Here is an 18,053-nt window from a genome sequence, read left to right as displayed (position 1 = left end):
TTAATAAATAGAAATTCTTAACTTTTAATAACATCCAATTTCTTACTTTCTTCTTTACATGTGGTGCTTTCGATGTCCTGTTTGAGAGCTCTTGGTATATATCAAGGCAATCAAGATCTTGTCCTGTGTTATCTTCTAGAAGCTGTATGATTTTTCCTTTTCCATTTAGGTCTTTGATCTATCTAGGATGTATTTGGAGGTAAGAAATAAGAGATCAAGGTTCATTTTTTTTTCCCATTAGAAACCTCATCTCTATTGAAGAGACCACTTTTTCCCCCCTGAACTCTGATCTCCCCTGAAAATAGAGAAACTCCAACAGACCAACTCTTTTCAAGCCTCTTGTGTCACATTTGCTAATGTCTCACTAGTCAATGATGTTCCATCCATAATTACCATGGTTACCTAGTTCCCATATACCATCATTATTTAATTTGATGTTAGAAAAAATCTAGATATTTGACAATATGTCTTCCAGTTTTTTTCTTCATCAAGATTGTTTTTATTCTTCTCGGCTCTCTGCACTTCCAGATAACTTTTGAATCAATTTGTCAATGACCTACAAATTATATAGTTTATGTTAATTGATTTGAATAAAATTAACCCTTAAAATATTTATCATGGTTCAATATTGAATAGTCAGTTGATTTGAATGATGTTTGTATCATTGAATTTGAGCATCATACATACTTTCAGTTAAGCCTTTCCAACATTCAAGAAGTTTCATCGTGTTCAATGCAGAGACTTTGCCCATCTTCCATTCCATTTATTCCCGTCAATTTGATAATTTTTTCCTTTATTGTATACAATGTTGTCTTCATTTTTTTGTGAAAATATCAGAAATTTATTAGTTGCTCAAAACATTACATTGATCTTGACATACCATATATCATACATTTGATTCAAATGGGGTATGAATTCTTATTTTTCCACGTGTAGAGATTGCAGGATCACATTGGTTATACAGCCACGTTTATACATACTGCCATACTAGTGTCTGTTGTATTCTGATGCCCTTCCTATCCCCTTCTTCTATGTCTTGTTTTCTAATTTTTTCTCTAATATATAGAAACACAGTGCCGGCCTCGGAGTTATCTTATTGTTGCCTTTGAGGGTAATAATTTTTCTCTAATTCCAAATTTTCTAACTGTGATTTTCAGCAATCTTACTGTGACTTTGCCTACAAGTGATTTTCTTTCATATTTATCTTGCTCAGAGTTTACAGAACTTTAAAAAACGGTGTCTTGATTTTGTTGTTGTTGTTATTTTGTCAGTTCTTGTCTGTTTGGGAAATAGTTTCTGCCCTGTTCTCTCTCCTCTCCTGGGATTTTAACTGCACGTACATTAGAACTTTCTACCATGTCCCATACATCTTTTCACTCTGTTGTCTGTTTTTGAATTTGTTCACTGTGCTTCAACTTGTTTTTTTTTTTTGAACTGACCTATCTTCCAATTTGCTAATTCTTCTGCTTTTAATAACTATTAAATACAGATTTTGAGTTCTCACTTCACTTATTATATTTTTCTTCTATAGAATTACCATTTAATTTTTTTTTTAGATTTCAGTTCTTGGTGAAAACCTGTACGTTTTTTTCTTCATGACCATTACAATCATAGTTATCCTAAAGTTGGAGTATCATGAACGCAATGTCCATATTGTATGTGTTTCTCTTTTTGTTGTTTTGAAATTTTGGTCACCCTCCATGTTTTCTGGCATGGCTGATAACTTTGGATTGACTGCTGGACATTTCTTATAAACATTATAGAGGTTGTAGATCAAGACTGCCTTCTCAGAGAGGATTCAAATTTATTTTGGCAGCAGATCCCCGATCTGGTCAGGAACTGAGGTGTTCGAAGTTGCATTTCAGGTTTTACAAAGGCTACCGTCTCTCTTACCTGCCCTTGTTCCTCTGCTGTGGATCTTTAGGGGTTGCCCACAGTTGGGAACTCTGGCCAGGAATCCTCTTTTTTGAAGTCTTGTACTCCAACTCTTGTCTTCCAGCACCACAAGGCCACTAAATCTCTTATCAGCAAGCTATTTGTCAGGTGGTTTCTTGGCCTCTTGCCGATTAGACTGTGCATGCTTTGCTGAGAAGTAGGGCAAGACCTTGAGGGGAACCTACAGAGAATGTGGGGATCAGTTCTCCAGTAAGCCAGCTTCTCAAAATCTTACAATTGATTAGCCACCAACTCTAGTGTTCTTCTCCCTAGCCCAGTGAGAATCTAGCACCATTAGGTCATCTTGTTTATTTATTTATTTGCATCTTTAAGCCCCAGAAAATTCCCTGGGACAAATTTTCAGGGGAGTCTTCTGGCTCACCCCAATACATTTTACTTGTCCCAGGACTTGGGCCCTATTTAGTTCTGGCTCTTTGGTTATTGACTATCTGTTGTGTTTATAGCTTTTTACTTGGGATTGTTTTGTCCTGACTTTTTGGTTGGGTCTGTGGGAGAGTTAGTCTGATACAAGCTACTCATTCACAGGCAGAAGCAGAAGTTTCTCATTCCTTAATTTTTAAAGACGAATAACATGCTCTCAGAAACCTGCCTCTTGTGAAGGGGGGATTCTTGCTCTTCACTCAAGTATGGGAGGCTTCTTGTGATGCTTCTGTGTCTTCTCAGCCTCGTTCTCCACTTGACACTTGACTTTAAGCAGATTTGGAGACTTTGGACAATTGGGTTACATGTTCTGTAACTTTCCATTACTCTCTGAGGGCCTGACCTTCATCAGACTGATCTCTGGGAGGAACAGAATGGTATTTCTCACCTGGTGAGGAGCTGGGCATGTGGTTATGGCAGTGTTGGTTGATTTTTCCAAGACTGGACTTAGCCTTGATGAATCCATGGGGATGAAAGATGGGTTTGTGTCATCAAAACCTCCACGAAGGAAAACAGCTCAATAACTCCCTCTTAAGCTAAGGCTGTTGCCAGGCCTAAGGGAATGGTTTCCATAGGAAACAATAATAAAAACTGCCTTAATTTTAAAGCAATTACACTTAGGTATCCAGATTTTAAAATAATTTAAAATAACAGAGGAAATATTCAGAGTCAGCTCTTTCAGTTTTACAGCCCCTCCTATTCTGAATCGGAAATGCTTGTTCCTTGGGTGTCCTCCTTGCACCCGAGGGGGTTATTGAAATGTCCTCAGCCTTTTCTACTTAGAAACGTGAAAGTCTGGCACTACATCCAGACGTTCCCATTTTTGTCCACTGAGAGCACATTTTGTCCACTATGAATTTTTGAGGTTTCTTTTAATAGATTGAATTAACCAACTATCATGAGTTTGTCTCTTAAGAAATAATTTGGGATGTGGCTCAAGTGGTAGCGCGCTTGCCTGGCATGCGTGCGGCCCGGGTTCGATCCTCAGCACCACATACAAACAAAGATGTTGTGTATGCCAAATAGTAAAAAATAAATATTGAAATTCTCTCTCTCTCTCTCTCTCTCTAAAAAAGAAATAAAGAATTTTGCAAGAACTCTTTGCAATTTTTCTTTTGTATCTTTGACATGTTTTCCATCAGTATTCAGAAGTTGCTCCCAGCTTGAAGAAACTTTCTTTAATGTGTCTCTCTTTCCAGTTATGGTAGCATTCAGATGTCATGTTAGCATTCATAACATTGGGTTATGAAAAACAGAAAGCAAGCTTTGGATATTTTTACAAATTGATTTTTTAACAATCACTTTTTGCAACTGGTCATGCAACCAAGCCCATGAGAGATTTGTAGGAGGCAGTGTCAGTCACCAGTGTTTGGGAGCCCGAAGAAAACCTAGTCAAATGGGTTAGCCCATCAACACTCAGGTGAGGGACAAGACTGCTATTCTTAATCTTAAAATGTCAGTTTTAGAATTTAGACAGCAATGAAATTTGATTTCAAATACATCTCCATGATGGGTCAGAGATGTGCTTAGAAACGCGGCCAGGGTATCACTTCTGCTGGCCTTAGAGGGTAGCTTGCTTAGTGGCTGGTGCACACAGCACTCAGACGTACCTATCTAAGGGAAAGTGGTTGTTGTCCTCTATTGACGCCATTATAACCAGGTTATCCTTGCCAGAGCTGTTAGCAATTAGGGCTTGCTTTGGCATCTGAGCATGCCCAGTTCTATCTGCTATTCTTAAAGAATTGCAACATCCCAAAAGAAATAAATGACAAGACCATGGGAATAAAAAGAGGGGAGTAATTTCTAAGCCTTGGTTTCTACCTATAAAAATAAAAGATCATTTCTGAGCCTATATTTTTACGTATTGATATCACATCAATCTCTCTATCTACCTATGACATTATTCCAGGGATAGTGGCAAAGGTGAAGGAAGAAAAATCAGTACCTGCACGCTTTCTAAATACATGTCCCCCTTCTGCTTAGTTTGTACAGTGTCCTCACGCTAACAGAAGCTGGCTGTGAGGGGGGTGTTAGACAGGAAAGCACATTCCCAGCAGTCGAAAGAGCTGCTTCTTGGCACATTATGGCACCTCTCCAATAGGTTTCTGTCACTGCCTTTGTGGTCACCAAGGGGCTGCTAAGTGACTTCACTGAGAAGGCCTTGGGTTTACAGAAAGATTTTTCCCATTAAGTAAAGACTACAGGCATGGACAGATTACGTCAGAATGGGTCAGGGACATCTTACCCCGCAGACTAGGCCAGAGAGCTCACTCCTGGTTGCTAAGGTCTCCTCCCAGGTTTCTAGGGTAGGTGCTGACTCAACGGGCCCAAGATTGTGCTCAGGCTGTTCCTAATATGAGATGCCAGTCTGCTTCTGTACCTGGAGGTCTCTAATTCCTTTCACTCTTTATGGCTTTTCTGCCTGCCTTCTCCATTGCCCACTCTTCCCACAAGCCCTTTCAGACTGGGCTCCCTAGTTGAGGACAGCGAGACCACCTAGCTTCCACAAGCAACATTCTTCTGTGACTTCCACGCGGCTCTTCTAAGCAGACTTTAACACTGTTTAGGATGCAGCTTCTTTAAAACCTGGCCCTATATCAGGGTGTGGTGGTGCATGTCTGTAATTCCAGCAATTTGGGAGGCTGAGGCAGGAGGATAGCAGGTTTGAGGCCAGCCTCAGCAACTTAAAGAGGCTCTTAGCAACTTAGCGAGACATGTCTCAAAATAAAACATAAAAAGGGTAGGGGATGTGGCTCAGTGGTTAGCCCTGGGGACAGAAGGATCCCTGGTTTAAACAAACAAAAACACGGAACCTTTTATTGGCTTCTTTGGAGCCACACTCTGGCTTTTTCTCAGCTGACTTTTTGCCTTTACTCCTCCTACTTTCTAACCCTTAAATTTCAGCACTCCCCAGGGCTCTGCCCTTAGCTGTGTTCTTCCTTGTTCTGTATATTCATTTCCACTTCCTGGTGACCACGAGGTGAACAGCTTTGCTCTGCCCACTGTGATGTTCTGCCCATGGCAGTGGGGCCAGGTGACCATGGACTGGAACCTCTGAAACTGGGCCCGAATACATCTGTCCTCCTTTTAAATCTCCATCTCATATATTCTGTCAGTCACCGAGATGGAAAGCCTGCTAACAGGAAGGATGGCATCACCAACATACCCAGATTTGCCTTGGTGCCCATGATTGGGAACCTAACCTGACATTGCTCATGTCGCTTAGGTGCCTTCTCTCTCTCTCTCTCTCTCTCTCTCTCTCTCTCTGTTTCTGGTTTCTCTCTTACCATATTCTTTTTTAAAATCTCAGTGTAAAGAGAGTTTTGTCCAAAGTTTTGCCTCAAACTTACTGAACATCTGTGTTAATCTAGATAGCCACATTTGTTTGATTGTTAAGATACCAAAGCCAAGAAAATGGAATTTATATTACCCCTTTCCCTTTTGCCAGTAAGATCATAAATATTTAGTGGAGGAGTGCTGGTGGCGAGTTTTTCTTACGGTAATGATTTTATACATGGATAGGATGGGCCGCCGTGGAGGCTGACTGTGTGGGTGAGACTCAGTGCTACACCTTATTCCCACTTGTCCAGTGAACAAGGCATGCTCTCCCTCTCTCCAGGCATCCCTTCTAACCTGTGCTTGACAGCTTCTGCATTTTGTCTAACCCTAGAGATTCACACTGCGCACAAGGCACTGTTGCTACTGCAGGGTGTGCTTGCAGAGCTCCCTCATCAACCCAGGAAAGGCCTTGCTAATGTCAGAGTAGGAAATGTCAAAGGGAAGTTTCCTTGTATTTGGTGCTTTCCAGAGGATAGATTTCTATCTGAGATGATGTATTGCTTAAAAAAAACTTTTACTCATTTCTGAACAAATTGGGGTATGAAAGTGATATGGTAATTTCATCCTTCAAAAGTATATTAAGAAATATTGGAGGAATACAAAAGTTATTACAGAAAATAGCATAATGAAATCATGATAATCTCCCTGGGCCCATCACATAGCTTAAGAAGTAAAATATTTTGTGTTCATTTAAAGTCGTGACCTCTTTTTCATCTCCCCTACTACATCCCTTGCAGAGATAACAAATATTCTCAATTTTGTATTTAGCATCCCTTTGGTTTTTCTTTTAAATTTTAGTATGTATGTATTTAACCATAAGTAATATATGCTATTACAATTCACAAAAGTTATCATGATATTTTCACACTTCAGCAAATTTCTCTTTTCATTGAATAAAATTTACATGTTTATTCTTACAGATCTAATTATTTCATTTTACTAATTATTTCATTTCATATTATGTCTACGGTGTGAATGTCTACAATTTCTTGAAATAGTCTCCCACTGATGGACATTAGATTTTTCTAGTTTTGATTTTTTACTGTTAAAGCAATGGTTCTGGTATTGCCCTGGGACATGTCTTCCTGTGCTTTGCGCTAAGGGCCTAGGTGGAGGTGATATGTGATAGTTCCACTGTTTCACTTTCTCACCAACATGAGGAATTGTCTCACCTGTTGTTTTTATTACCATTATTTCTGACCGAATGTTATGCTAAGCAAGGAGGAGGGGTTGAGGACAGCAGGCTTCATCAACAGTTGTGTTAGTTCAATTTGCTATAACAAAATATCATAAACTTGGTGACTTAAGAAACAAAGATTTATTTCTCATAGCTCAGGAATCTAGAAGTCCAAGATTAAAGTACCAGCCCTTTCAGTTTCTGGAGAAGGTGATCTGATTTTCAGATGCTCATTTTCCTATTGACTCCTGACATGGCAGTGGAGAGATACATAAATATCTCCCTATATACATGGAGAGAGAGAGGAAAAACTAAGCTCTCTCACATCTCTTCTTATGAGGGCACTAACCCCATTCATAGGGGCTTATGATCTAATTATTTCTCCAGGGGCCCATCTCCAAATACCAATGTTGGATCAGGGTTTCAACACATGAGTTCTGAGAGGGACTCAAATGTTCAGTAGAAAACATGAATCTAAATCCTAGACCGGGCTCTCTCTCTCTCTCTCTCTCTCTCTCTCTCTCTCTCTCTCTCTCCCTCTCCCTCTTTTTCTCCCACTCTCTCTTTAAAAAAAATTAAAAAAATAAAAATAAATCCTAGACCACTCAAATGCCATCTTTAAAATAGAGATATTTAAAGATTCAAATATTTACTCCTAAGTTTATATAAGAAAAGGACTCCTGGACAGAGGTTTTACATGAATGAAACTTGAATAAAAAATACGAAGAATTAAGTTCAATAAACTTTCTTCTTGTATTTACCCTTGGAGAGATTTAAGTTGACTTCAGTAGAAAAATGACAACTTGAATAAGTCTACACTGTCCTCTCCCAATTTTAATTGCAAATTCTACTTCCAAGCTGGAGGGAGAACACTGCTGAAATCCAGGGATAAGGGTTAGCCTCCAACCCTTCCAGGTCCAGGTAGAACCCAGCAGTAGGCCCTCTTTTTCTGGGTGGCAGAGTTTGGGAACCAGAGGTGGGGGACTCTGGATGAGCATCAGAAGGGCCTCCGGGAGCGGGTGTGGTCTGAGAAATCCATCCACCCATGGAAGTAAAGGCCGCGCTCAATACAGTGGATTCCCTGGTAGCACACAACCGAGGAGAGATCACAGGACACCAACAAAAGTTTGTCATGTGAGTTCCACTGCAGGCTATCACAGAATAATTGGTGACTGAATAGACCCTGTCTCCACAGTGGTTAGAAAATGAGCCAAAATATATGAAGCAGCAGCTTTTAGAAGTTGTACAACAGGCAGAAAATGAGGGTAATGATACAATCACTTCAGCTGTTTGCCCAAGTGAATTTTCTGGACTTTTGAGAAGGGAGAAGCATCCCTGGCACACCCTGGACATTCATCACACCAAAAAGGCAATGTTACAGGGATTGGTTGTTACTCTAGTCTTGGAGACCACTCTAGACCCAAATCACAAACCTTATAAGCAAACCTTGAAATGCTTAAGCTGTTCCAGCAGTGAGTTGACTGTCCAATAGGAACAAACAAAGAAACAAAAACAAGTAAATATACGTGCTAGTCCAATTTCTGTAACTGTAACAAAATGCCCAGAATAATAAACATAAGAAAGAAAAAGATTAACTTTGGCTCCCAGTTTTGGAAGTTTTAGTGGATGGTCAGTTGGCCTGTGGCTTTGGGGCCTGTGGCAAGGCAGAGCACAATGGCAGGGTGCATGTGGCCGAGAAGCTGCTGACCTCATGGTCACTGCAAAGAAAAAGAAGGAGAGGAAGGGACTGGAGCCCACCATCCCCTCAAGAGCACTCCTTAGTCACCTAAGTTCTTCCTACCTCTTGAGATTCCACTACCTCTCAGTAGCCCACAGGCTGGGGACTAAGTCTTCAACAGAGAGCCTTTGGTGGAAACTTACCCCAGCCACAGCAATAACAGACATCCCTGTTCTCAACAGTGTAGCATTCCCAATGTCTGGCAACAGTGGAGAATTACTAGACATAGAAAGAAGCAAGAAAACCTGACCCAGGAACAAGAGAAAAACCGAGGTCTAGGAAGCAACCATGAGGTAACTCAGATGCTCTAATGAGCCGACAAGAACTTTAAAAGACAGTGCTTACAAATACGATCAAGGACTTAGAAAATATGATCATCAGTCAAGAGATGAACAAAGCTCAGCAAGAAAGAAAAACCCCATAGAAGAACCCAATGGAAATTGGTAGCTGCAAAATAAAATATAAAAATGCAACTGGTGGGTTTAATGGCAAATTGGAGATAGCAAAAGAGTCTGTGAACTTGAAGATAGACTAACAGTAGCTATCTGATCTGAAGAACAGAAAGATAAAAAACTCTAAAAAATGAATACATGGAGCCTCATTAATCTGTGGAGCAATAGCAAGCAGTTTAACACATGTGGAATTGGAGTTCCAGAATGAGAGGGGAGAGAGTGGACCATATACAAATATATGTGCGTGTATTGCGTGCGTGTATTGTGTGCGTGCACGTGCACACACACACACACACACACACACTACATATACAAGCAAAGATCAATTTTTTCCCATATTGAATAAAGAATGAATACAAACTAACAGATCTAGGAAGTTCTGAAACTTAGCTTAGGCAAGATAAATAAAAAGAAACCACAGTTGGACACCTTACAGTCAAACTTGAAGCAGACCAGAGACCCCCACCCAGAAGGCCCTTACTATAATTAAGCAGAAACCGCCACCATATTTGTAACATATAAGTTACTCTTCTTGTCAAAAAGCTTTTTACACAGGGTATCAGTAAAAACTTCTGTAGAGGGCACTGTCGTGTGTAGCTTCCTCTTTGTTGTAGATGCCAGGGTTGCAGGAAAAAAAAAAAAAACCTTACAAAACCTCTATCTAGCCTAAAAAAGTGGAAAAGCACCTATCATGTGAACCTTCAAACCCCTCCCTGACTTGGGTATAAAGTTCCAAGAATTTCCAGACTCGCGTCCACAGAATTTTAGGCCATAGCCCCTCTGGACCCTGAAGCCAATAAACCTGCTTCCTGAAAATTCCCTGGGTGCCCAGCCTCTTCTGTCCTACATCAAACTGAAGAAGAGTCCTGAGAGGCCCTTTTTCTGAGGGATGGCCTATTGGGGGACAGCAGCACAGGTGAGAGCTGGCTTTTCATCAGAATTGATGGACACTAGAAGAAAAGGCCTAACACCTTTGGAATAATACTGCTGGGACAGCACCCATCACCCAGAATTCTAAATCCAGTCAAAGTATCCTTAGGAAGTAAAGGCACCAAGACAGCCCCACATAAAGGAAACCTTTCTTTAGCATTTCTTTAGGTTGAAATAAATTGGTACTATATAGAAATGTGGAGCTATGGAAAGGAATAAAGAGAATAAGAGTGATAAGTATGGGACTGAATATAAAAGGGTTTTTCTTGTGATGTCTTTAAGTGACATATGAGTTTGTTGCTGTTCTTTCAGAGACACAGACTTACTTGGAAAGCTTCAAGGGAGAATGCCAGCCACGTTTTGAGAGAGACATTTTGGGGTAAAGCAAGGACCACACATTCCACACTCAAGGGAGAATGTGGGTGGGCCATCTCCAGAGGGAGGGAAAGTCAACCAGGAGAATTTAAAGCAAAAATTAATCATCATTTTTGTGATTCATAACATAGTTATGTGACGTCAATTGCAGGAAATAAGGGTAAATAGAACAATACTGTTTCCAGATTTTTAAACTTATATTAAACTCTAAAGACCATGATAAGTGTGCATATTTTATCTCAGAGAATAACTACACACACACAAAGGCAGAAGGGTTAGTTCAAAAGCCAGTAGAGGAAATAAAATGGACTATGAAGAAAATTTTGATAAAAGCCAAAAGAGGTCAAGAAATGAGTAAATATCAGAATCAAATATCAGATCAGACTAATAGAAAACAAAATTTTAAAAATGAAAAATCTAAACCCAATCATCAATAATCACATTACATGTACAAATGTTCCCATTAAAAACAGATGGCCAGACCAGATTAAAAAAAAGTAAGACCTATTTCCATGCTATTTGGAGTTACGCTATATAAAGTATCAGAGAAAATGAAAGTCTAAAAGGGAAAAACCTATACTGTGCAAATAACATGTATAAGAAATCAGGAACAGCTAAATTAATATCAGATAAAACAGACTTCAAGACAGGGAATATAAATACATTTTGATAAGTTTAAAAGGATTGAAATCATACAAATTCTTTGACCACAAAATAATTTAATTAGAAATGAACAACCCACTTTTATAAATCAAGGATAAAAGAAGAATTCACAAGGAAAATTACAAAACACTTTGAACTCTGATAATGGAGATACAATATTTAAAAAAAAATGTGTGGGCTATATCTAAGGTGGACCTTAGAGGGAAACTTAGAGTTTTAAATACTTACAAAATTTAAAAGCTTAAAAGAAGGTAGGAAAATTGGAGCAAATTAAACTCAAAGCAAATGGCTGCAAGGTAATTATAAAGATAAGGGTAAATATAAATGGAATAGAAAACAAGTAACAGATTAAATTAACAAAGCAAAAAGCTGGTTTTCTGAAAAAAATTAATAAAATAACCCCAACAAGACTGAGAATTTGCCGATATTTGAAACAAATGATCTTAGAGACATTCAATGGACAGTAACACAATGCTATGAATAATATTATGCAAATATATTTAGCAGCTTAAATTGAATGAAAACTTTTTTGAAAAACATAATTTACCAAGACAAACCCAAGAAGAAATAGAAAATAACTCTGTGTCTTTTAAATAAATAGAATTTTGTATCATAACATTGTCTACAATAGAACTCCATGACTAAATGAATTGACAGGTGAATCCTTTCAAACATTTAAGAAAGAAATAGCAACAATCTTTATATTAAAAAAAAACCTTAAAAATAGATAAGAGGTTATTACCATTCTGTTTTATGAGGCCAGAATCCTGAAACTTGGCAAAGCCATCAAAAAGAGAGAAAACAAAAGATACCACCGCACAATTAACTCGTGAATATAGATACAAATTCATTTTCAGTGAGTGTCAGCAATTCAATTCCAGCCATCTATGAAAAAGGGCAATCCATTCTGAGCAAGTGAGGATTACCTCAGAAATGTAAAATTGTTTCTTAGCATTCCATTTCAACCAAAGTAATAAACCATATTAATAGAACGAAGGGGGAAATTAATCATGTCAACAAGCATGGAAAGCACCTCTGACCAAGTTCAGGACCAAGCTGTAATACCAGGAGGAGAGGAAGCTCCTTCAGCCTGAAAATGGCACTTGCAAGAATCCCAGGGGAGGGGAGGAAGGATAGTAGAGGATAGGAAAGGTAGCAGAATACAACAGTTACTATTATGGTATTATGTAAAAATGTGGATGTGTAACCGATGTGATTCTGCAATCTTTGTAATGTTTTGAATAACCAATAAAAAAAAATAAGGGAAATTGGGCAAAAGGTACATGGGATCTCTTGGTATTATCTTGCCCCTCTTATATAAATCTAAAATTATTTTAAAATTTTGAGTTCTAAAAGTTTTAAAATAAAGGTACTTTCAAAGCAAAAAAAAAAAAAAAGAATCCCAGGGGCAATGTCAGCCTTAATGAAACATTCCAGGCTCCCTGCTCCCAATCCTAGGGTGCTATGGGTTTTGTTCAGTGGACTTGCTACCCTGACATCCATTTTTAGGCCTCGAGTAAGGTGTGAAAACCCCGAGGTACCCCATCCGCTCAAGCTTAGTTAAACTCCCCCTCCCCATGAGGTGGGCTTCCATACAGCTGCGTGGGCCTCATCTCACAGGGAGAACTCAACTCATCCTCAGCTTAGGACCACCGCAGAACCTCCGGGTCAGCAGCACCAAGTCAACGAGTTCTCCCCTTTGTGTGCATGCGTGTGTGTGTGTGTGTGTGTGTGTGTGTGTGTGTGTGTGTTTTAACTAGCCCACCCACAGCCCTGCAGGAAAGCCCAAGGGACAACATGCACAGCGCACAGTCTCTCCTTCCTTTTCTCTCCTGCACCTGCTGGTTGAAGTCCTCATCCCTGCCAGGTGCTCCCTGGGCCTCCTGTCGTCACCCCGCACCACTCTGGGAACTCTGGGTGCTTAATTTCCTCCACTTCATGCATTTGGGATCCATGTCCCTTGCTGTGTCTCACCTGCCTGACACACCTCCTTCCAGCCAGACTTCTGGGAAGCAGTCTTCCCAGACTGGCCACTCTCAAAACAGAGACCTTGAGATTGAATGAGAAAGAAGCCATAGCAATAGAAACCATAGAAGATGTCTATTATTTTTTTAAAAAAACAAGAAAGAAAGGGCTTTAAATAAGTACCTAACTTTTCCTCGTGTTATGAGTTAGCAACTCTGAAACCTTTTTTGTATTCTAGGCTAGAGGAAATCAGTAAATATACTGAGATTCAGAGGAAGGAGCCACAAATGTGGAAAATGAGAAGCAGGGAAGTTGGCCTGTAGTTTGGATTGGAATTACAAGTGTCAGCATGAACACGTGGTTTTTCACATTGAAGAAAATGAACACAAAAACATGTCTGAGTGTCTTTATAGAGATGGAAATAGAGGAGCACGAACATATGCACACCCTATTAAAAGGAACCAGAGATACTCATGCACCTAACATCTCATTAAAAGGAACTAGAACACTTGGAGAAATAACAGGTAGCAGGGCCAGACAGGGAAAGAGTACCACGATCCTGGAACAGCCTGATCGAATCAGACAGCAGGGAAGCAAGTGCTGAGGGAATGTCAAGTTACAGAGCTAGCTGAAGAGGCTAGCCCACCTACATTTGGAGCAATTTGAATGTCAAAATAACTATTCACAGTAATAGAGTAGAACCCACTGAGTAACATAAGTTGTATGAGGCTGTGCTGGGTTAAATATGTTGGTATGTACTGAACGAGTAGATAATAAACAGGGAATAAAGGAAAGCATTTCCTTACCATAAAATGCCAAGAAGGAAAGAAAGGAAGAGAGAGGGAGGAGGAGAGAAAGGAGGAAGGAAGGAAGAGAGCGAAGCCAAGAGGGAAGACAGAATTAGGGAATCACTAATGCACACTAAAATTAAGGGATGAAAATTTGATGAAGAAAAATGACATTATAGTTTTTGTAATTATTGATTACAAAGGAGAAATAGTAACTTCATATTAGAAAAACCCAGTGGAGTCATCTTATCCTAACAATTACAAAATGACCATCACCAACTCTGGGACAAGCCAACATTATGTGCCTTTTGATATGATACCAAGAAAGACACAACTTCATTTTCCTGGCACTCCTACCAAAGATGCATAATCTGATTTTGCCCTCTAAGTAGCTAAAAAAGCTAAATAGAAAGGTAGAAAAAAGTCCTGGTTTATTAAAAAAAAGTGTTGTTCCAAAAACAATATAAATAAGTAAATTATGTTACTATGTTTGTTCTGAAAGAATTTAAAGCCCAGAAACGAGTCTATATTTGAACAAATTAAAATATCTCTCAATGTGAAACATTAATTACTGTAGGAATGATAGATAGGACGTTATAAACATGAACATTTTTAGAAAGTCTATTTATATTCTTTCTTGTGGAATCACCTGTATCACAAATATTTTTTTTATTCCCAGGTGGGCACACTGGAACATAATCCCAGCCACTCTAGAGGCTGAGGCAGGAGGATTGCAAGTGCAAGGCCAGCCTCAGTGGCTTAGGAAGACTCTGTCTCAGAATAAAAGAAAGAAAGAAAGAAAGAAAGAAAGAAAGAAAGAAAGAAAGAAAGAAAGAAAGAGGTCTGGGGATGTGGTTCAGTGGTAAAGTAACCCTGGGTTCAATCCTCAGTACTTAAATCAATAACTACAACAAACCACAAAATAAGAACAAGCTTCTGATGTTACTAATGTGTAGTTGTCAGATGTTTGTGGGAAAACAAGGAAATGGACATCTCCAGACGGAATTCAGCAATCAGACTACTGACCCCCCTGGAAGAAATCCTCCAGAGAAGCAGTCATTCTTGTCAAGATTTTAATTTCTTTTTGAACAAAAACAACATGAACAGTGAGAACTGCTAACTGGAAAGGGGAACTAATACTACCACAATTAACACCCACTTGTGAATTTAGTATTTACAAGACACTTTCACATAATTTTTTGACCTCATAACCAACATTGGAGGGAGGCAGTTTCAGTTATTCATTCCAGTGGGGTTTTATTCCCCACAAGTGCCAGCAAAAGTGTCATGTAGAGCTTGTCCTTGCATCTTGTTTCCATGTATTCATGGAGCAAATAAAATGAAACAAGTTGTTCCACGGAGGAGCTTTAGTTCACTAACAGCAACAGACATTTTTCAAAATCCATTCTGTACAGAGGAGACCAGAAGTGTATGAAATCCACTTTGGATTCTTTGGGGATTGTGACTAAGCCCCATTTCTGGAAGGGAGAAGAGGGTCTTTGTTTTGCTGCGGTCCTCTGAGTTGTGAGTGGGCACTGACCGTGCAGACCTGGGTGTGGGGATGCAGGCGCAGAGATAGGCACCAGGCTCCGGGACTGGCTGGATGCGCAGTGGCAGAATCATCCCACGCTCATGGGACACTGCCCCTTTTGCCATCGTGTGCTGCTCAGTTGCACACTTTGCACTAAAGTTACAAAACAGTTTGGGGGCCTTTCTATCTCCTTGTGATAATTGCTTCTTGAATACCAAGTGTATGCTTTTTGTCTTCTCAAGGAACAACTATCTGTGTTCTCAGTGGCGATTTTGGTTCTGGCTTCTTCAAAGTGCTCCCATGGCCCAGGAGGAGCGGGGGAGCACCTGGGCAGCACTGCCCAGTTTCAGCCATGCAGCCCGATTGACACCACCCCTGCCTGTGTGACATGGTGTCTTTGCCCAATGACACCACCCCTGCCTGTGTGACCCGGCTGTAACCTGGTGGGAGTCCTGTAGTCTTCCAGGATGTCAAGATCAGGCATCTCAAAGGTGGTGGGACCATTCCACCTTAGAAGAGACTTAGGTCTAATGACCATGGGTGACCCTGGGCTCGAGACTGATCTGGGAAAAACAACTCTCAAGGACTATCAGTTGTATTAGGACAAAAGGGGTGAAAGTGTACCATGGGCTGTGTGCCTGCGAATGTGTGGGTGTGCTCATGACTACATGGGCCTGGAGGGGATCCAGGCCTAGTGGCTAACACTGGATTGAGGGAATAACAAGGGTGGGGCACTAATTAGGAAAAAAGACAAATTTTAAAAAGCATGCAAGATGAAACTAACATGCATGATGTGATTCCATTTTTGTTAAATGATACAGATGTGTGTGTGTGTGTGTGTTTTTAAGTGCACAATGAACAATATAAGGTTGATCTTAGTGACTCTTATTTGCAAGTGTGGGGAATTTGAACTTGAAAATCTTACATTCTTCCTATTTATGTGATATATATATATATATATATATATATATATATATATATATATATATATATTTAATGTACAGGTATTATTTTTGTAAGCATATTAAAAAGTAATATTTTTGTGTAAAGAAAGGCCAGAGAGGGTGAGGGGAGAAGTACAGGAAGTACTTGAGATTGAAATGGAGCAAACTATGTTATATATTTATGAGTATGTGAAAATCAACCCCACTGTTATGTATTTTTCACTAATGCTTTTTTATAATTTTATTTTATTTACTTATTTATGTTTATGTGGTGCTGAGGATTGAACTCAGGGCCTTGCACGTGCGAGGCAAGTGCTCTACAGCTAAGCCACCACCCCAGCCCCATTAATAACATTTTTAAAAGGCAAGAAAAACTTTTTCTTGAGGAAAATTAAATTTTTTCTGCTTTATGTCATTTTTTTTGTAGTGTTGAGCTTATTAAACATCAGGGTGTGCCTTACCACTGAGCGATACCCCCAGCCCTTTATATTATTTATTTTGGGGCAAGGTCTCACCAAGTTGCCTGGGCTGGGCTCAAATTTGGGATCTTCCTGCCTCTGCCTCCTTAATCACTGGGGTTACAGGCACGCACCCCAGCAACAAGCTTAAACATCTTCATTTTGACACAAGCTCTTTCCAAATGTGCTGAGCATTATGTACAAATAAATGTAAGAAAACTGGGTTGGAAGGAATCAGGGTGTTTGATTTTCTGAAGAAATGAATGTGGTTTCCAGAGTTGCTTCCTGGTATCCTAGAACTCAGGTAAAATTTCTTATGACAGTTTCATAGTTTTCCTAGGACCATGTCCCTCAGACCATACTGGGTGTACACCCATCCTGCCCTGAAAAGTGTACAGGCCATGCAATGTGCTGGGGTCTAAACACGTCCCTTCCACAGTGCACACAGGACCATCCTCCGTCTTGGCTGCTGGTGGGTATTCTGAGAAAGAAAAAAAATCTCAATTTTGTTGATAACGTAACCCCTTTTGTCAGTGGGTCCTTGCAGCTGAGAAGAGAACAACCACTGGAATCAAAGATGTCACCACCAATCCAGGGAGGGCAGCTAGTTGCTCTAGGTGCCAGTGGTACCCTCGTACCAGCTCGCTATACCTAGTGCTGCTTCTGGAATCCCCTTCCAGATGAATCACATGCACTTGGATCTTGTCCACTGCCCTTTGCTACCAATTTGCTCACCCGATTATACCATTCCCACTTCCCTGAGATACGAACCCCTTTTGTTCTGCCTGTCCAGATTGTCACAGACACAGACACACTTTGCTGTAGTTCAGGCCTGAGAGTTCTCTTAGCTCTGAGAACAAGATACTTTCCTCAATTCTACTCAGTTGGAAGTTCATCAGACATGGTGTATTTTTACCATTGTGCAGTGGGCTCGGAGAGAAAAGCTGACATCAGACACACAGATCTCTTCCATCTTGATTCCATTAGTTCCTGTGAAACTTTAGGCAAATCACCAAATTTCTCTGACCTTCAGTCTCTTCCTCTATGAAACAAAGATTATAGCCCCTGCCTCACTGGAAGTCCTCTGAATTTAATAAGCTGCATGTATAAAGAAATATGTTATCACCTAATACAGGAAGATACCTGAGAAAAGATCGATATTTTTACAATTTTCTTATATAATTTCTCATGTGTCTCCATCTTGATTTCCAAACTAGATTATACTTTCTTCGATCATATTAAATTTCTATATCACACTGCCTTGAACATGACAGGCATGAAGTCATTGTTCAGTATCAGTTTCCTAAAGCTTTAAAT

The 18,053-nt window shown here is 39.8% G+C and overlaps 1 pseudogene; it reads right to left on the bottom strand.

Moving 5' to 3' along the window:
* Window positions 1–15,459, bottom strand: part of LOC143641212 (transmembrane protein 242-like) — a 62,224-nt pseudogene extending 46,765 nt beyond the window's left edge.
* Between the last annotated feature and the right edge of the window lie 2,594 nt (window positions 15,460–18,053).

This window comes from Callospermophilus lateralis, unplaced genomic scaffold, assembly GCF_048772815.1.
Source record: "Callospermophilus lateralis isolate mCalLat2 unplaced genomic scaffold, mCalLat2.hap1 Scaffold_91, whole genome shotgun sequence".
Lineage (NCBI taxonomy): Eukaryota > Metazoa > Chordata > Mammalia > Rodentia > Sciuridae > Callospermophilus > Callospermophilus lateralis.
Note: the sequence above shows the minus strand (reverse complement) of the source record. Positions and strands in the feature narration are given on the sequence as shown.